Source organism: Cynocephalus volans, chromosome 2, assembly GCF_027409185.1.
Source record: "Cynocephalus volans isolate mCynVol1 chromosome 2, mCynVol1.pri, whole genome shotgun sequence".
Classification (NCBI taxonomy): Eukaryota; Metazoa; Chordata; class Mammalia; order Dermoptera; family Cynocephalidae; genus Cynocephalus; species Cynocephalus volans.
In genome coordinates this window covers 95,012,160-95,034,382 of record NC_084461.1, presented here as the reverse complement: position 1 = coordinate 95,034,382, position 22,223 = coordinate 95,012,160, and the positions used below count along the sequence as shown (strand labels likewise).

Sequence of the window (22,223 nt, the reverse complement as noted above, 5' to 3'; positions counted from 1 at the left end):
AGTCAAACTGTCAAAAGCCAAAGAGAAAAAACAGGAAGAGAAAAGCATCAAGTTACCTATGGGAGTTCCCATAGACTAAGAGCAGACTTCTCAGCAGGAGCCTTACAGCCAGAAAAGAATGGGGTGTAATATTGAAAGTACTAAAAGAAAAAAACTGCTGCCAAGAATAATATATCCACACGGCTATCTTTCAGAAATGAAGGGAAAATAGTGTATTTCCCAAGCAAACAAAAACTGCAGGAGTTTACCACAACACCACCAGTTCTACAAGAAATCCTCAAAGGAGTCCTGTACCTGGAACCCATAAAATGATAATCACCACCAAGAATACATGAGAAAGAACAAATGCCACCGGTAGAGCAGATATGCAAAAGAGAGAGATAAAGAAACTACACCATGCCACCCCAAAAAACCAACAAACATTGAAGAAAAACAATAAAAGGGAAAAAAGAGAACAAAAGATATTTAAATCAACCATAAGAAAAGCTATTAAATATCAGGAGTAAGACAATACCTTTCAATAACAACCCTTAAAGTAAGTGGATTAAACTCCCAATCAAAAGACAAAGACTGATTGACTGGATTAAAAAATTAGACCCAACTATATACTGTGTACAAGAGACTCACCTCACCTATAAAGACACATGCAGACAAAAAGTGAAGGGACAGAAAAAGATGTACCATGCAAATGGAAATCAAAAGTGAGCAGAAGAAACTACTATTTCAATCAAAAACTATTAAAAAAAGACAAAGAAGGCCACTATAATGATAAAGTGATCTATCTAGCAAGAACACATATCATAAATATATATATGTGCTCAACATCGGAGCATCCAAATATATAAAGCAAACACTATCAGGCCTAAAGAAAGAGACAGACCCAAATACAATAATAGTTGGGGACCTGAACACCCCTCTCTCAACATTGGACAGATATCTAGGCAACAAATCAACAGAGAAACACAGTATTTAGACTGCACTTTAGACCAAGAGGACTTGGCAGATATCTACAGAACATTTCATCCTTCAACTATAGAATATACATTCTTCTCATCAGCACATGGAACATTCTCCAGGATAGACCGCATGTTAGGTCACAAATCAAATCAAAAGATCCAAGAAGAAACTAAAAAGGATATCAAAAAACTTCTTGAAACTAATAAAAATAAAGACACTTCACACCAAAACCTGTGGGATACAACAAAAGCAGAACTAAGAGGGAACTTTATTACAATTAATTCTTATAACAAAACAACAGAAAGATTTCAAATAAACAACCTAACACTGCACCTCAAAGAACTGGAAAAACAACAACAATACAATCCCAAAATTGGTAGACTAAGGAAATAATTAAGATAAGAGTAGAACTAAATGAAATAGAAAACCAAAAAACAAAAGATCAATGAAACAAGAAGTTGGTTTTTGAGAAGATAAGCAAAAAAGACAAACCATTAGCGAGGCTAACCAAAGAAAAGGAAGACCAAATAATAAAAATCAAAAATGAAACAGGAAACAATACAACTGATACTACAGAAATACAAAGAATCATTAGAGACTGTTATAAACAATTATACACCAACAAAATTGAAAACTGGGAAGAAATGCATAAATTTCTGGATGCATACAAACTACCAAGAGTGAACCAAGAAGACATGGAAAACCTGAACAGACCAATAACAAGCTACAAGACTCAAGCAGTAATCAGCAGTCTCCCAACAAAGAAAAGTCCAGGACCATATGCCAAATTCTACCAAAACTTTATTTCTTTTTTTTTTTTTTTTTTTTTGCCTTTTTGTGATCGGTAAGGGGATTGCAACCCTTGGTGTGGTGTCGCCCGCTCAGCCAGTGAGCGCACTGGCCATTCCTATATAGGATCCGAACCTGCAGCGGGAGCGCCGCTGTGCTCCCAAGCTCTGCACTCTCCCGAGTGCACCACGGGGCCGGCCCTCTACCAAAACTTTAAAGAGGAATTAATGCCAGTTCTCTTGAAACTATCCCAAAAAATTGAAACAGAGGCCATTCTCCCAGACTCATTCTATGATGTCAACATCACTCTGATACCAAAACCAGACAAAGATACAACTAAAAAAAGTAAACTATAGGCCAATATCTTTGATGAACATAGATGCAAAAATCCTCAACAAAATATTTGCAAATACAATACAGCAACACACCTATGGGACCGCGCCCTTTTTCTAAGCAAAAACAACAGATGGCCTAAATGGATAGCAGGTGGCGCCCAAGGGAAGTTAAGGGGGAGGGCTAAGCATAGAGAGACAAGGCACGTGCACATTTGACCTTTTAAAGGATTGGCCTAAGCTTGGAAATCCCCGCCTGCTAAGCATATAAATATGATCTTTTGTGTTACAATAAACGGAACTGCCTGACAGAACCCCTGCTGCGTGTGTATGTGTTTGTTTCCCTATCTGGGAGAGCAGCAGCATGCTCACCCATCTCTTGGAATCTCTTTTAACCCCACATCCTTGGGGGGAGAAAAAGGCAATCCCTTTGGCCCCAACCCTCTAGGGAAAGGAAAAACCTGTTGGGGTCCCGTGCGGCCACCGGAGACGCCCAACACACACCAAAAAATTTATACACCATGATCAAGTGGGATTATTTAATATAGTGTTGGGAGTACTAGCCAGAGCAATCAGACAAGGGAAAGAAATAAATGACATCCAGGGCCGGCCCGTGGCTCACTTGGGAGAGTGTGGTGCTGATAACACCAAGGCCCCGGGTTCAGATCCCATATAGGGATGGCCGGTTAGCTCACTGGCTGAGCGTGGTGCTGATAACACCAAGTCAAGGGTTCAGATCCCCTTACTGGTCATCTTTAAAAAAAAAAAAAAAAAAGAAAGAAATGACATCCAGATTGGAAAAATGAAATCAAACAGTCTCTATTTGCAGATGGCATAATCCTATATGTAGAACAACCTAATGACTCTACCAAAAATTCTTAGAGCTGATAAACAGATTCAGTAAATCTGCAGGATACAAAATCTGAACACCCAAAAATCAGAAGCATTTTTATACTCCAACAACAAACTAGCAGAAAAAGAAATCAAGAAACTAGCTTATTTACAATAATCACCAAAAACATAAAATACCTAATAATCAATTTAACCAAGGAGGAGAAAGATCTCCACAAGGAGAACTACAAATCACTGTTGAAAAAAAGTAAAGAGGACATGAAAGATGAAAAGACATTCCATGCTCTTGGACTGAAAGAATTAACATTGTGAAAATGTCCATACTACTCAAAGCGATCTAGAGATTCAATGCAATTCCCATCAAAATACCTAAGATATTCGTCAAAGAAATAGAAAAAAACAATCATAACATTCATATGGAACAAAACAAGACCCCAAATAGCCAAAGCAACCCTGAGGAAAATGAAGAACGCCAAAGGCATAACACTACCTGACTTCAAATTACACTACAAAGCTATAGTAACCAAAACAGCATTGTATTGTTATGTTAGAATAAAAACAGACATGGGACCAATGGAACAGAAAAGAGAACCCAGAAATCAACTCACATACTTATAGCCAAATGATCTTTTACAAGGGCATCAAGAACATACATGGGGCTATAGACTGCCTCTTCAATAAATGGTGCTGGGAAAACTGGAAATCCATAAGTAGAAGAATGAAACTAGACCCATACCTCTCACCATGTATCAAAATCAACTCAAAATGGTCTAAAGACTAAAATATAATAACTGAAACTATAAAACTTCTAAAAGAAAACATAGGGGAAACAGTGCAGGAAGCAGGACTGGGCAAAGACTTTATGAATAAGACCCCAAAAGTGTTGCTTTGTGTTGCTTTGCCCCCACGAATTTGTCACCCCACTTCCCCTGGGTGATGGAGACGCAAAGGATTACTCAAAGCCCATCTCCTCTGAGCAGTGAGAAGCCCCGAACCAGTTAACTTTTCCGGGACCCTCCAGCAAGAGGGATCCCTTCCTTGGGAAAATTAACACTGAATTGGGGTTCTCTTCCTGCATTTATTTTCCAGACCAGGAAGTTACAGGAAGAGAACAAAGGTGGGGTTATAGTTTAACAATATAGGCTGGTAACTTTCAGTGAAACAAGCCAGATGACATTCCAGTAAGGCAATTAAGTGGTCTTATCAACACAAGCTTGATCTTAGCAAACATTCCTTCTTACAGCAATCTCTTAGTATCTTTACATAACAATCAGTAACTAGTCTGTCTTTGAGCCAGCAACCTGCTGTGCCACAATTTCTTTATCTCACACCAGAGACTTACAGCCTGAGGAAAATTTCCTGTCCTTGCAAGGTCAATATTTGAAACTGCAAGGCTTTGGAAAACCAGGCCCTGTGAAGTACATATGATTTACAGTATATTCCACACAAAAGCACAAGCAAACAAAGGAAAAATAAACCAATGGGATTACATCAAACTAAAAAGCTTCTGCACAGGAAAGGAAACAATTAACAGAGCAAAAACACAGTCTACAGAGTGGGAGAAAATATTTGCAAACTATGCTCCTGATGAGGGATTAATATACAGAATATACAAGGAACTCAAACAATTTAATGGTAAAAACCAAGTAATCCAGTTAAAAATATGGGCAAAGGCACTTAATAGGCATTTCTCAAAGGAAGATATATAAACAACCAACAGACACATGAAAAAATGCTCAACATCACTAAGCATCATGGAAATGCAAATCAAAACCACACTGAGATATCATCTCACACTAGTTAGAATGGCTACTGTCAAAAAGACAGAGAACAGCAAAAGCTTATGAGGACACAGAGAAAGGGGAATCCTCCTACACTGCTGGTAGGACTGTAAATTAGTACAGCCATTATGGAAAACAGTACGGTAGTTACTCAAACAAGTAAAGATAGAACTGCCATATGATTCAGCAATCCCACTGCTGTGTATATATCAAAAGAAATGGATATCATCGTGTTGAACAGATACTGACACTTCCTTGTTTATTGCAGCTCTACTTAACAATAGCCAAGAGCTGGAATCAACCTAAATGTCCATTGTCGGATGAATGGATAAGGAAAATGTGGTATATATTCAATGGAATACAGCTCAGCTATAAAAAAGAATGAAATTCTACCATTTACAGCAACATGGATGAACTTAGAGAAAATTGTGTTAAGTGAAATAAGCCAGGCACAGAAAGGGAAATACTGCATGTCTTCACTCATAAGTGGGAGCTAATAAAAAAATAAGCAAATTTAGAAAAGAAAAGAAAGAAAGAAAGATATGACAATCATAATAATATGTTGAATGTTCAAAAGGAAAGAACAGAACTGAGGTTACCAGAGGTGGGGGGAGGAGGAAGAGGTTTAGCCAGAAATTGGTAAAGGGACACGAAAAATGATTACATTGTATAATGCTAAATATACTAATCATCCTGATTTGAGCATCACATATTGCACACAGGTATTGATATTCATCAGAGTACCCCACAGATAATATACAATCAATCATGTTTCAGTATGAAAAATAAAAAATAAAAATAAATTAATGTTACTTGTCTCATATGTGATATTGGTATTACGATTATGCAGAAAATTACTATATTCTTAGGATCTGCATGCTAAAAATTTTAAATTACCACGATGTCTTCAATACAGTTTCAAATGATTTTTAAAATACATAAATATGTAAAAAGAAAACATGGCAAATGTTAACAATGTGAATCCAGATGAAAGGTAAATATGAGTGTTCATTGTCCTGTATTTTCCATTTTTTCTGTAGCACTGAACATTGACAAAAGGAAATGTTGAAGGGGTAGGAAGATAGAAAGTACGAAAGGAGGCCAGTTTGACTGAAGCAAAAGGAGTAAAAGCAGAACTAGTCTCAACTATTAAGAAAACCAGCTGCATGATCTTGGTCAGGTCACAGACCCTCTCTACATCCTAGCTGAAAGATAAGGAAGTAGATTATCCCCAAGGTCTTTTCCAGCTATAAAATCCCATTATTATACTACTACTTCTCAACTCTAAAACTCAAAACATAACCAAATGCAAAGTGGAAAAACTCATAGGACTGTTATAAGGATAAAATAAAGGATTTGAAACAGCTAACCAAATGCTTCCTCTCCCACAGAGAATACACAATAAATATTAACTCCTCTATTTTGAGACAACATCTTAAAAATTCTTCAGAGAAAAAAAAAAGAAAGATGGGACCATAAATTAATTCATAAAAGAACAAGCAACAGAAAGATTTATTTTAATATCTATTCAAATTCAGTTTGTACCTAAAATATCAATCCTAAGAGGCTGAATATGCTCTGATGAAGCCACAAAACCAAAAAGATAATAAATGAACCTCCTAAGAGTTTGGACAAGCTAGATATTTTCAAGTGAGCTCCATATAATATACATCTAATGGTAGAATGCTCAAAAATCTCCAAAATAAAATAGCAATAAAATTACATATTAGAACTTTGGGTAACAGTCCAGGAATATTTCAGACTGGCTGAAAATGTTAAAATAAAATTACCTCTTTTTAAAAGACAGCAAGATAGATGAGGCTTATAATGCAGTATAAAAGTATAAACCAAGTATTTTCACTCCCAGAAAGGCTGTAAAGTTATCAAATTAAATTAATAATTAATTAAAAGTTGTATGGGGCTTTAAAGGGCTTGACAAGAAGTCTGTATCTTATTCTAAATGACATCATTTTAGCTGCTGTGTGAGGAATGGACTGGCTGGGATTAAAGTGAAAGCTGGCTTTTAGGAGCTGAGGTGAGATACTGGTGGCTTGAAGGATAGCACTAGCAACAAGGGAGAGATGGATGGATCTGACATATACTTTTTTGAGTCAGAACTCATGGGACCTGTGAATCATTTGGCTGTGGAAAGAGAGAAAGAGTATACTCAAGGACGACTTCAAGATTTTGGATTTTGAGCAACTGATTGGATGCTGGTATCAGGTAAAGAAGCCTTTTAGAAAACAGTCTCCATTTCTGTGAAGAATGTCATTGGTATTTGGATGGGGATTGCATTGAATCTGTAGATTGCTTTGGGTAGTATAGACATTTTCACAATATTAATTCTTCCAATCCAAGAGCATGGAATGTCTTTCCATCTTTTCGTGTCTTCTTTAATTTCTTACAATAGTGGTTTGTAGTTCTCATTGTATAGATCTTTCACTTCCTTGATTAAATTGATTCCTAGGGTTTTTTTGTATGTGACTGTTGTAAATGGGCTTCCTTTCTTGATTTCTCTTTCTGTTAGCTCATTATTGGAGAATATAAATGCAACTGATATGGTGGCATTTATTTTGTATATTGCTATGTTACTGAAGTTATTAACCACATTTAGGAGTTTTTTGATAAAGTCTTTAGGTTTTTCTATATATAGTATCATATCATCTACAAATAGGGACAGTTTGACTTCATCTTTTCCAATCTGGATGCCCTTTCTTTCTTTCTCTTTCCTGATTGCTTTGGTTTGTACCTCCAGTACTATGTTAAATAGAAGTGGTGAGAGTGGGCATCCTTGTCTTGTTCCTGGTCTTAAGGGAAAAGCCTTCAGTTTTTCCCCATTCAGAATGATACTGGTGAAGGGCTTGTCATAGACGGTTTTTATTGTGCTGAGATACTTTCCTTCAATACCTAATTTGTTGAGAGTCTTTATCATGAAGGGATGTCGAATTTTATCAAATGCTGTTTCAACATCTATTGAGACAATCATATGTTTTTTGTCCTTGAGTTTAAAAAAACAATCTCAACATTCATATGGAACAACAAAAGACCCAAAATAGCCAAAACAATCTTGAGCAAAAAAAATAAATAAAGCCACAGGCATAACACTACCTGATTTCAAATTATATTACAAAACTACAGTAACCAAAACGGCATGGTACTGGCATAGAAATAGACACTCAGACCAGTGGAGCAGAATAGAGAACCCACAAATCACCCCTCAGGCTTATAGACATCTAATATTTGACAAAGGGAACAAAAACATACATTGGGGAAAAGACTGCCTCTTCAATAAGTGGTGCTGGGAAAACTGGATATCCATATGCAGAAGAATGAAACTAGACATGCAGCTCTAACCATATACTAAAATCAACTAAAAATAGATTAAAGACTTAAGTATAAGACCTGAAACTGTAAAGTTACTAAGGAAAAATACAGGTGAATCACTTCAGGAATTAGGTCTGGGCACAGACTTTATGAACATGAGCCTGAAAGCACAAGCAACAAAAGAAAAAATAAACAAACGAGACTATATCAAATTAAAAGCTTCTGCACAAAAAAGGAAACAATCAACAGAGTGAAACAACACCCTGCAGAATGGGAGAAAATTTTTACTAACTATGCATCCGACAAGGGATTAATATCTATAATATACAAGGAACTCAAGCAATTACACAGTAAAAAAAAAACAAATAACCCAATTAAAAAATGGGTAAAGGAACTGAACAGACATTTTTCAAAGGAAGACATACAAATGGCCAACAGGTACATGAAAAAATGTTCAACATCACTAGTCATCAGGAAAATGCAAATTAAAACCACATTGAGATATCATCTCACTCCCGTTAGACTGGCTATAACCAAAAAGAATGAGAATAACAAATGCTGGCGAGGATGTGGAGAGAAGGGAACACTCCTGCACTGTTGGTGGGACTGTAAATTAGTACAACCACTATGGAAAACAGTATGGAGGTTTCTCAAACAACTACAGATAGATCCTCCATATATGATCCAGCAATCCCACTTCTGGGTATATACCCAAAGGAATGGAAATCATCATGTCAAAGGAATACCTGCACTCCCATGTTCATTGCAGCTCTGTTCACAATAGCCAAAATATGGAACCAACCTAAATGTCCATCAATGGATGATTGGATAAGGAAACTGTGGTATACATACACCATGGAACACTATTCTGCCATAAAAAAGAATGAAATTCTCCCATTTGCAACAACATGGATGAGTTTGGAGAAACTTATGTTGAGTGAAATAAGCAAAGCACAGAGGGATAAATACTGTATGTACTCACTCATAAGTGGGAGCCAAGAGAAAAAGAAGGAAGGAAAGAAAGACCACAGTGGGGCATTGGGACTTGCAGAGGGATAGAACATATCTAAGGATACACAGTGGAGTGGGGAAAGGGGGATGGGCAGGGAGGTCAGTGATAATAGGGGAGATAATTGGGTGGGGGACAGGGGGTATAATCACAATTTGTGGTAATGGGCATGCTGCCAGTATGGATCTGGCCATCACATCTTAGGTACAAATAATAAAAAAAGATTAAAAAAAATTATTTCATATTCTGTACTATTATTAAATGTCATGTTGAACATTCTTGTAGCTTGTAGCTGAAAAAAAAATAAAACAATCTCTCCCATTATCTTAACAGTTTGTTATTTTACCAAAAGAGATATAATTATAATGCTAAAAACAACATTAGTGCTGGAAATACAAAATCTTGCAAATTTGAAATAAGAGGGTACTTCAAAAAGTTTGTGGAAAAATAATTAAAAGATAAACCCTCGTTACATTCTAGTTAATATTTTGTTTTGCTTTTTACCTTGAAATTTAATTTTGTATGACTTTTAATTAATTATGAGTTTAATGTCATGTGATATTAGAGGAAATACAGAAAGCAGAAGGAAAAGCAAGTAAAAAATACATGTTAAGTTTGGTGCATAGCAGTTGAAAATATAGGACACAGGTTAAGGCACACGGGTTAAGAAATAGATTGTTATTCTGCTAATGATAAGTGTTAGTTGAAAAAAATAATACTTACATCACAAATGAGATCAAATCCATTAGGACAAATGACAAGCAAAAAATAAAAACCAAAATATAAAATAATAGCAGTCTGCCTAGGTAGGAGAATAATCTAAAATGAAGAACACCACAAAATCAAGACAAGTCAAAACTGTTTCACAGTTTTAGACACCAAAAAATGTTTTTAGTTATTTACTAAGAAGAGTAATGCAATCCTACCTTACTACTATTCATTGCTGGCCATGTCTTAGCTAAAGCAGCAGGTCCATGTTGAGGTATTACACATTATGGGTGAGGAAGACACTTGAGAAAACGTGCAGTGAAGTCTCACGGGTATGATCATAGGTCTAGTCAAGAAACATGCGCTGCAAGAATAAATTCAAGGAGTCAGAACTGTTCTCTACAGAGAAAGAGGTAAAAATGTACAAATGAAGTGCAGTAGGCTATTACTAGAAATTAACAGAGTTTATTACGTTCACAGAATTAAAAATATAAATGCTACATGTACCTAACTTGTATATCTGCTGCTTACTCTCTCCCTTTTCTTTCCACAACTTTCCTAATGCATAATGTATTTTACCTTCTCCCCCAACCTATTTCCTCAGTTTTGAGAGGTGATTCATGTTTTTCTCCATTTTCACAGCATAAAACTAACTTCAAGTTTGAAGCACAGAAGTAGCAGCAGCAAGTGACTACACCTGTTAAAATATCATTACAGCCTAAAGAAGTAATTTAAAAAGAAAAACTTTTTCAAAAGCTGGAAGGATTCACCTAGCGAACACATACTTTCTCCATGTCACATACTTTAGTATGCCAAAGAATGATCCTTGAATTAGCTGTTCTCCCCTCAATCCTTGAAACTAGGAGACAGTTTGTAAGAGGTTTCTTGGTTACTGACCCTCTTCATCACTGATATCATTATATGTGACCTACTGCCCTGTCATGTTTTCTCATTTTTTGCCTTACAAGGCTTTCTATTTCTAATCCTGACTTCCTGTTTTATAATCAGCTCTCCCCTTCTTCAAGCTTTTCTTTTCTGTTTGCCTATTCTGTTTTCTGTCATTTCCCTTACTTCCTTGACTTTCACATTAATCAGATGACATTTCATAAACGTTACCAATAAGATTACTCCTTTCCTTCTGGTCAGGAAACTGACCAAACACAGTGTGTCAGGCATATTCTCCAAGTCTTCCACTCTTCTAATCTTTGACACATTTCCAAAGGGTTCCTTCTTTGCTCACAGGCAAGCATGTTATTTCCTTATAGATTTGGCAAGGTTACCAAAACGAAGAAGTGGTTGGAAATCTAGTCTACATATAATTAAAGTGTTATCACATCTCTCTATTTCCACTAAACTGTGACATAATTGATAACAGGGATTTTTCTCTTAATATAATCAGCATATTACATGATACCCAGAACACAGTAGCCACCAAACAAGTGATTACTGAATGGATGAGATTCCAAGGTGAATTATGACTTTCTCTGATTAGTACACTTTGGTATAAAGTAAGGCTTCTAAAAGAGTTGTGATACTAAATGATAAAATTCATGACTTAAAATGATATTTAAATAAAAAAATTTTAATCATGACTTCTCTTTCATACTGTTTTCAATATAGTATCTTCAATTAAACCCCTAAGGTATAGTATAGTACACAGTATTACTCACAAAGATTTCTAAGGAACAAAATGTATTGTGTACCTAAATGTGCACATTATGTAAGTGTCTAATTCCATTCCAAAGACAGACCCCCAAATTACTGAATCTTCATTTAATTTTAAATTTTCTATACTCTCTTCTCTATCAGCAAAAATAGTTGAGAGTTACTTAGAATTACATATTCTGGTCTCTCACCGTGATATGAAAATGGTCATTTTCAAAAACCTGAGTATAAGAGAAACAACTATTCAACTGGGATAACATGCCCAACATTGATCTATGTCAAGTGTCTTGCTCAGGAAAGCTTGTCAAACACCCCCATATTATGTCTCAATCTCCAACTCAGTCTTTTCTATAGTTTTTATTTTTCAATGAAAAACAGCAATTTTCCTTGATATTGAAACGGTTGGAGTTAAAAATAAATAACTTCTTTGGTGGTATCTCTAAATGGAACTTTTCTTTGTTCAAACTACTATAACCCTATGAATACAAAATTATATTTCCTGTGTTACTTGAGAGACATTACCATCCATATAAGAACCCAATAGAGGTTTCCATACACAACAGTTACAAATGTGTAATGACTACTTTCTAGTGCACCTTAATCTTCCCCACCAAATTCCCCAATTACACAGGCTATCATCTCTAACTTACACTCATAGCCAAATATAATTTCCATTCACTGAAAGTGCTTCCCTTTCCAAATGCTAGAGTGAGGAAAGAGAAGTACTTGTTGCTTAAGGAGATAACTTTGTAGGGTCATGCAAGTGCAACCCTGCAGTTGCATGGCCCTGAAAGAGTACATCTCACATTTTGTGTCCAAAGGCATCTCTCTTGCCTCACCCGAGTCCTGGCCCTACTACTCTTGCTCTCATAAATTCCCCCTACTCCTCCAATAAATATCCCTATCCTTTTTCAAAATGCAATTCTGATAAACCAAATATCTAAAAATAAACAATGAACTTAAATATAATTTTATGCCCATTTAAAATCATGTTTTTGTTTTTGTTTTTTCCCCCATATAAAGATGACCGGTAAGGGGATCTTAACCCTTGACTTGGTGTTGTCAGCACCACGCTCACCCAGTGAGCTAACCGGCCATCCCTATATAGGGATCCAAACCCGGGGCCTTGGTGTTATCAACACCTCACTCTCCCGAGTGAGCCACGGGCCGGCCCTAAAATCATGTTTTGAAAGAAAATTTCTTGTTCGTCATGTTAGGTGTAAATGGATGAGATAGTAATGCCTATATAAGATTCTTATTTTTTTAAATGAGTGTGAGTTGCATGTGCGTATACATAATCTGAAGCCTCTATCTCCTCTTCTTTCGACAGCAGCATCTCAAGTTTCCTTTGTTGAACTACCGTTTTTTTATCCTCAATTCATGTGGTTTGGGAGGCACCAATCACTCAAACACTAAAAGTTCCCGGAGTAGGCACAGGGCCCAAGCCGGGAAAATCAGCATATTCCTTCCCCCCAAGCAGTAGTTCAGGAATAGGTAGGTGACCAAATTGGACAGATAAGATGGAATCCCAACATTTTTGCAAGAAGGAATCAGGAAGGAAATTTCTCTTTCAGCTGAGGCTGTTCAACTGAAAGAACATAAGTATCTACTTGACAATGAGCCAACCCAGAGAAAGAGCCAAGAGACAAAAAGAGAAATGGAGAAAACTCTGAAAACATTTTGCCCCTAAATCTGAGTTCAGGTGTGAACAGATGTAGCTGCTAGAATTTAGAATTACTGCTAGGAAGCAATTCTTCTGTATTTCTCATGTTACTTCGCAGTCGGTGCCTTCTAATCAAAAGGTACTACAAAAAAATTTGCCTAACAGCCTTGGAAGCTAGATATAGTGTCTCCCTAAAGATAGAGACCTCCAAAAAGCTTTGGAGAGATAAAGCCCTCTCCTTCTCCCTCCCTGGAGACATTTACTTATATTCTAGGGTAATAACCCTGAAGATACTTTCCTCTCTCCCCTGGAGGAGATATGCTTAATGAGTAATCTCTTTCCCTCTACAGAAGAAGATGACAGATGTGCCAGCAGCCTATATAAGCTTAGAGTCTCTTAATTTCGAATCTCCTCTCCTGTGAGGCAAATCCACTGCATGTAGTTAAACATCTGGCCTTCATCACAACGATCTGTCACAGAGATGAGGCATGGGGAACCAGAGCTAAGATATTTCTCTGGCTACTGTTTTTGCCGTAATAAACCCTCTGACTCTCTGACCCAGGATTCTTCTGTTAGAATATGCATATAAAACTATGACAGGCTAACTTGTTAATGTGCAAGCAGCGTATTCTCAGTCTCTTCAGAATTTCAGACTTAACAGTTACATGAGGCAATTCCTTATTTTTTTTCCTTATTTATTAATTCACAAATGTTTGCTGAGAGCCTACTAACCTATAATATATGTCATGCATTTCACTACACAACAAAACAGACAAAAATGTCTGCCCTCATGGAGCTTATGAGAGGAAATAAACGAAATACAAAATAAGTAAAATACACAGTGTTAGGTGGTTATAAGCAATATGAAGAAAGAAAAAGCAGGAAAGGTGTTACAGGTTGAGTATCACTTTCTGAAATGCTTGGGACCAGAAGTGTTTCAGATTTCAGATTTTTTTGGATTTTGGAATATGTACAGAATACATACCCGTTAAGCATCCCTAATCAGAAAATCCGAAATCTGAAATGTTCCAATGAGCATTTCCTTTGAGCATCATGTTGGCACTGAAATAGTTTCAGACTTTGGAGCATTTCAGATTTCAAATTTTCAGCTTAGAGATGCTGAACCTGTAATAAGTATGAGTAAGGAGGGAGATTTCAAATTTACATTGAGTGACTAAAGACTTACAAATAAAGTGATTAAGAGCAAAGACCTGAAGGAGATAAAGTAAGTCATATGGATATTTGGAGGAAAAACATTCCAGGCCAAGAGAACAGTGAATACAAAATACCTACTTACAGAAGAGCAAGGAAGCCTATGTGCAGTGAATGGTGGAGAGACAGTAAAACCTGAGTTCAGAGAAACATCCTGCATGAGGGAGAGAAATCAGAACCACAAAACTGTAGCCCATTTTAAGGACTTCAGCTTTTACTCTGAGTTACATGGGAGACCACTGAAAGATTCTGAGCAAAGAAGTGAATGATCTTGTACTTTTCTAAAGGATCACATGGGCTATTTTTTAAGAGCAACAGTACTAGAAGGAAGATTTGCTAGAAGTTATGCAGGAAGAGAAAGAGGATGGTGTCGAACCAGGATGACCAAAGTAAAGGTGGTGCGAACTAGTAAGATTTCAGATATTTTTTGAAGCAAATAGAATATTCTGAAAGATTGTTGGGGGGAAGGGAAAGAAAAAGAAACAAGGATAACCTCAAGGTTTAGGGCCTGAGCAAAAACATGAACGGAGATGCCACTTACAGAGATGGGAAGGACTGATTTTTTTAATTGGCTTTCTGTTACTAGTATCCAAAAGAAGCCTAACAAATAAAAAAAGTAATGCCAAAAATTGGGCAGTACAAGTGACAGCCATAAAATGTGGAACTGAGTCAATAATGGAAAGTGAAGGGTACTTGGTATCTTTGTATTGCAGGGTGAGAAGTCAGCAATCTTTTAAGAGCAAAGAGCTGGTAAATTGCTGCTCTTATAAATCAGACTATGTGCTTATTATAGATTAGTATACTGGCTAATATGTTCCAGTCTTCAGCAAGGTCCTTCTAGAAAGAAGCACATTTTGAGTGAAGTCTTGATAAAAGGACTGTCATTTCAAATCCAAGATGGCTGATAATCTTGCAATTTACAGGGTGAAGATCAAATATCTCTAAACTAAAATTAGAACATCTAACCACACAAAAATAAAGTGCCAATTAAATCTGGGAGATGTGAGAAAACTAATGCTCCAGGCTCCTACCCAAGCATCGTAGCAAAAAAGATATTTACCCACATTATAAAGAATCATCCCAAACAAAACAGCCTGGGAACAGGGACAAATAAAGTATGCATCATCACCTCAAGCAGTTGCTCTCAATGGCTGATAGGTAGAGGCCAAGACTGATAAGCACAGGATTTGCATGGTTTCTCAACCTTGATACTACTGACATTTTGAACCAGATCACTCTTTGTTGTGGAAGGCTGTCCTACGCATTACAGGATGTTTAACACAGCACTCTTGGCCTCACCCTACTAGATGCCAGTAATACCTGCCTACTCCTCCACCTCTACTATGATAACAAAAATGTTTACAGACATTGTCAAATGTCCCCTGAGGAAAAAGTCACTCCATATTGGAGAACTACTGGGTTAGGGTGATGGGCAAAGTTGTTTAGAAACACACCAGGCAATGGTTTAATTCAAGGACTAGGATTTGGGCTTTGGCTACTTGGACAAAGTTGATCAAATACAAACAAATCAGAAACTTAATAAATTTATAAGAAATCAAATTGCCTAAGAAACTCCCAACAAAGGCTTGTTACTGCTTAATCCTTAAGATGATTCCCTGGGCACAACCCCTCACCAACAAAAAACCAGCTGCTAAAGCAGTGTAGTCCCTGGTAAGGGAATCTCTCTCAATATCCATCTTTGCTGTGACCAAGAGGAAAAAGAATAAAGAAGATTCTCCCAGGTGGCAGAACCAGAGGCAGCCATATTGGCTAACCAAAAATCTTATTTCACTGATGGGGCAAAAACTCTTTGTCATGCCTGTCCAGTGAAATATGTATATATCATGGACTGGAAATCTCTGAGTTGTTTCCCCTTTTTTTCTTGTCCAATTAAGAGTTTTTGCTGTCCTTACACTATTTTCCTTCTATCAGTGAACACTGGCTTTATTACAATTAGTTATACTTATAATTTAACCATAGGTTGCTAGACTCTGAGGTGGTCTATTCAAACAGAACTGAAAGAAATCACCCAAAGATCACAGACTTAAAGCTAGGTGCAATAATTAAACAAGTCTTTGAATTGTCTTCCTTTGTTGGGCAGCAGGTGGTAAACGCCTCATAAGCAGTAAGTGAAAGATTTGCATTATGCTAGGTAAGGGCATTTTTTTTCAAGGGCATAAATGTAAGGGAGAACATGTACACACAATGAGAGGATTACAGTGAATATCTTTTGGTTATGCTTGTCCAGCATCCACTCCCCCTCTACATGGTCACATATGTTCTTCTCCTTTCAGTGAACCACTCCATCCTGATTCTCAGCCCAAGTGGTTCAAACATGGCTGACCACACTTTCTATACCAGTGTCAGCAGTTGGCACCTGATTCAGATCTAGCCTATCATCATATATCTCATCACTCTGATGGCAGGATCATGGACGGAGAAACGGTAGAATTCATTCAATGAGATACAAACCCAGGACTTTTGCTGAAACTAGGGATAAAAGAAGTTCTTTCTATATTGGGCTTGAGGAACTAACAGAATGTAAGCCTGGAACCACCAGAGAGAGTCACATGGAAAGCCTAAATGATAGTATATCTAACACAAGAGAAAGCCAGAGTATATCCTGAGGCCACTGTTTGAGCCCTTGAATCCATTAGTACCTAAAGAGATTACATTCCTGTTCTTCTCAGTGCCCTAAGTATGAATAGGGCTTTGGTCACATGCAACTGAAGGGTACTGAAAAATCTAGTTAAGTATTATTACCCTCAGTTTGCAGATTTATAAATAAATAAATAAAACAAAGTTATAAGGATTAAATTATTTGTCTAAATTCATACAACTTATTACTAGTAGCATAGATTCACCCTTAGGTGGGTCTGGCTGTAACATCTATGCTCTTTTCATTACACCATATTCCTCCTCTCAGGTACTGACAGTCTGAAACTTCTTTGTGCTTTATAATTATCTGTAGCCATAAGCTAAGTCCTTACATGAAGTGAGTATTCTATTAACATTTGTAGAATGACTAAAAATGGAAGAATCATATGCCTTCCTGCTTTCTGTCCCATTCCTACAACACCTTGCCTCTTGTCTGACATAGAACATTTCTGCATTTGTATAATGAAAGTTACTTTGAAGGACATGTCTATTTTTTTTTTACCTTCTTTACCCTCTTTCAAAACTCATGGTATTACTATATATAATAGCAAGTGTCTCTAAGCTAAGTAACTTAGATCTTAAAATTCCAGTTCTAGTCACAGGGTAAATCAGGCTCCAAAATACAGGTAAGAAATCAGAACCTTAGAAAGAAGCCATCATCAAGTTCTAGCTACTATTCTGTTATAGTTACTTATGAAATATTCAGAAAAGTACACCCATATTATCCCAGAAGTTAGAATATTGTTGTTTATATTAACATTTTAAGATATCTGTAAGAACTACATTAACTTCTAGAAAGTAGCAGCTCTCAATAAACGGTCAAATTCTTTTCAAATATTATTGTTGAGGGTGGGAGGGAAGGAAAAAAGGACAGGACTTATGAATATAAGATCCCTGACATTTTCAAGAAATCTTTCTAAAGACCATGAGAATTTTTGACAGAGCTGGGACACCAGTGAAAATATTTCACAAATTAACTTTTGTTTCTCTAGATGGTGTGGTGGATTGATTCACACCCAAATCAAAGACTCACTAAATTCAACATCTACTTTTAAACTTATTCAAAAATGTCTATATTCACCACTTTCTCACTTGACTTTCACCTCTCCTTTTTCTTCATTCTAGCAGCTTTCTTAGGCCCCTTGGCTTTCTCTTCACTTATAGCAGCTAGCTTTCTTTTTCAGGAAAATTTTTTACAAAGAAAAAACATTTTATCACTTCACAAAAGTTGTAGTATAGGACAATCTATGAGATGTAGAAACTGGACAGTTAACTAGGGTCAAGCATATCTCAGAGTCTCACTTCTAATAAGAGGAAATGATCTCAGCAAAACTGCAAATATTCAAACATGGGCCTTTAGAGTCACTCCAAATAGTTAAAACTACTGCTAAATTTAGGACTGCTAAGAGTTTACTATATTCAGACTTTTACCACTTGTATTTATTTCAAGTTTAGAGTATGAAAGACCTGAGTTCAAATCCCAGTATTACTTTATAACTGGGACTCCATAGATAAATGATATGACCTAAGATTGGTTGCAGATCACAAAAAGAAAATACAAGCCATCCAATTCATAGGGTTGTCATAAAAATCAAAAGAAATGTAAAGAAAGTATTTAGCAGTTTTAGCATGCACTAAAGACATGTTAGTGCCCCTCCCCCATAATATATCTGAATCAATGCAATTTACTCAAAAACTTTGGCTGACAGAAACTGTTTCTACTTTGAAGGTTAAAACGTTGAGAAGAGAAGAAGAAAGGACTATGCATAACCAAAAACACAAAACAAAACAAAATGTGTATGTCTGTACATAGGAAGAAGAAATCAGCTTCCTGCTTTGTAAAAAGTTTCTATTGTATATAAATCAAAATCCTACAGAACTGCTTATAAATAACTGGTATAGTGATCTACCAAGTTATTTGTTAATAATTACCTGAGACAAATACATTGTTTGGTTCCCCTTAATTACTCTACTACTGCCAATTTATTCAATACACGGAAAGTAAAGACGAGGTGATGGTACTTAACCCGGATACATAAATTTAGAGTAAATTCAGAATGGATGTAAAATGTGAGTGACTGGATCTGCCACATTAGAAAGTCTACCATACACTACAGACTTTACTGAAACTAAGAGGTGATGTTTGAAAATGTTTCCTTTGCTCCTAGCAAAATTTGCAAAACCTTAGTGAAAATTAAAATGATGGTTAACTTGTATAAGAATGTCTGTAGAAATCATGTGACTCTAAAGGAAATATAATTCAAGAAAAAGTCAGGAAATTGTAAATATTTTCAGGAAGCAAGAGGTGGAGTAGTTGCTAGGGTGTCTACTGACCCATTTGTTACCAAAACAATACTGCTAGAAGAGTCAAATGTACTTTTCCTTGTATAACATGAAATAACCAAGAGAGCCCAACCAACTGACAGAAGTCTGGGAAATCCTCCAAGCTGAAGACATCCAGAGTGCAGAAAAGACACAGACTACAGAAGTGTTCAACTCCAAGGAGAAAACATCCAAGAAACAGCAGCAAGCACCAAGCATTACAGTGACCAAGGACTAATTTTCAACTTTGTGATACCACAGCAGGCTTTGTGAGTAAGCCAGAAATGCTCTTTTGTTCTGCAAACCAAGAGACACAAGAGCCAAAAATATGAATCTTTGCCTGTATACTAAATGATGTAATACAAAGTCATCTAGCCTTCATGTAAGAAGCAAAAAATTGTTTAACAACTTTAATGACTTGAGTCCTATTTACAGAATCATTAAGGGTCTAAAGGGATCACTTAAATTTTTCAATTAAACTTGACTTCACTTTATGGAGGTAGTTATATCCTAGATTCACAAAGGTTTCAGGACATACCATTTGCAAATATCAAATGTCTACTGAACACAGTTTTTCTAAGTCTTCACTTTTAACTGTATATTATGTATGATATTTCCACATAGGATGAGTGATTTAAAAAAAATCTCATTCATAGCAATGCAATTTTAAACATACTTTTCTGACTGGGCCAATATAAACGGCATTTTTACAGACTAAGTGCCTAGAATATAAAAATTCTAATATTTAGAGTTTTCCCTTCTCCTAGTGCTGTTAGTTCCACTTTCTGCAAGTAAAATAAGTTATAATTTATACTAAAAACTAATTTCCATTTTTCTACAATAATTAGTGTTATTTTATTTATAATCAAGACTGTGGTGCTATTATTCAAATACGTTTAAATGTTCATTAGCAGCTATTCTAACTTGTAAATGTAGGATTCTTCATTATCAATTACATAAAATAGTGTAATAATATTTCTTTCTATATCATTACAAGAATGATCAGAAAAACTGGAGAGGCATTCATTTCAGAGAATGTGAAAGTAACTTGAGTCTCAACTATAGAACAGTTTAAGGTACATCTCAAGTATTTGTTACTAATAATAGTTATACACATTTTTTAATGGCTTTCTTCAATAAATCAGAGTAGATTCAAGTTTATATCTATAATGATGTCACTCTTAATCACTTGCATTCTGATATGCTTTCTTGAGTAGGAGAGGAAGAAACGGAATTATAGCTGGCATGCTAGAAAATGCACATTGAAAAATGTCACACATGTAAATATCTTGAACTTGGATGGAAAAAATATTGAGAATCAATAGCTTAGATCACAAAATCTGTTTTACTGCAGGACTACATGATAAGGACTACCTAATTCAACTCCTCTTTACTCATTTCAGTGCTTGCTTCACTCCAGCCAATAATTATAAGGCTGGTCTGTACATTTAAACTGTGCATTCTTTAAGAATTAGAACCCTATACCTATATAACACATTCTGAAATAGGGGTACCCATGAAATATTGCTCCCTAAAAAATAGGGCTGTTGCAAGGCGCTACTGGAAGCACTGCATTAAACCCAGAGAGCCCAGGAAAGGGAAACCCTTTAAGCTCCTAGGAATTTTAGATGTGGAAAACATTCCCTGTGCACGAGATTTGATATTGGTTCATTAGGACCTGTTGTGGCTGGCCTTGGACATTTTTTGTTAACTAGCAGAATTAGAAGATCACGTAATGTTGGAGTAGGAGGATTTATCTTGGTGATTTTAGCATGCTGGTTCCACTGTACGTGTAATTATGCAAAGCAAAGAATCCAGGAAAGAACTGCCAGAGAAGGAATTAAAAATAGAATATTATACAAAAGCACCCACCTTGATCCTGAATGAAAATAACACAACAGCAGCAATTGAGCAATCTTGAGCAGAGAAAACCAAAATACAATTCCCTCAAGTCAGTGTGAACAAACCTGAGACCAACCAGATAAAACATTCTATGTACAATAAAAAAGCTCTCAATCAAGTAAATAAAATATACGTAAGTTATATATATATATATAAAGACATATACATCAGTAAGAGGTAGAAAATATACATCTAACATACAACTAAGAGCACTACTAAATTTGAAAATAAAGTTTAAGTTTTAAACAGATTAAGTAAGTAGATGTGGTTCAAGGAGGAAGGAGCACTAGTTACAGATTTAAGAAAGTAACATTTAGCCTTTCTTTACCACTTTTAAGCAAATACTTGTGGTTTAAATGAAAGGAATTTAGGGCAACCATCCAAGAACAGATGATAATCTAAGGTGAAGGAAAAATAAATCAGAAATCCAGACCAGGTTAAAAACCATTTAAAGTAGATTTCTGACTATCCCAACTGAGATATAATAAAATAAAAATTATAAAAGAACAGTTAAATTGAGATATTTCTAATTACTTGTTTTGTTTTTACAAATGCAAATGTAATTCAACTTAAGGAAATTAAATGTACATTACTTTAATTTCCTATGTCTGAAACTTAAGGACTTTCAGGATGATAGAATAAACATTAATACCAGGAAAGAGAAAATTAATGCTACCATGTAAGAACTAAATACAAAAGTTGAACATTTCCTAAATTCAGGCATTTTACTTCCATTGTCTCACTTCTTCTACATAACCACCTTGTGAGGCAATTTTATCATCCCTGTTTAACAGATGAGGAAACTATGATTTAAAGAGATTAAGTAATTTGTCCAAAATCCCACAGAAGAGAAACTGGAACTGAAACCTAGATTATCTTACTCCAAAATAAACGGCTCTTCTTTTCACTACACTTTGCAACCTGACAAAGAATGCATTAAATGTCCGGTCTTCTAATTAATACCTACTAAAGAAGAAGACAATATCTTCTAATTAATACCTACTAAAGAAGAAGACAAAATCAAGCTTATAGTGAATGGTGATGATCTA

General features: G+C 35.9%; 1 protein-coding gene across 5 annotated transcripts in view; it reads right to left on the bottom strand.

Moving 5' to 3' along the window:
- FER (FER tyrosine kinase) overlaps window positions 1–22,223 on the bottom strand; it is a 468,630-nt gene that overhangs the window by 442,807 nt on the left and 3,600 nt on the right. For 4 of the 5 annotated variants that reach the window (XM_063085333.1, XM_063085335.1, XM_063085336.1 and 1 more), the window contains exon 1: window positions 9,971–10,090. The exons of the other annotated variant lie outside the window; for it this stretch is intronic. The gene's annotated coding sequence lies outside the window, so the exon portion shown is untranslated. Of the gene's footprint in view, window positions 1–9,970; window positions 10,091–22,223 lie in introns of those variants that run through there. 5 annotated transcript variants of the gene reach the window in all.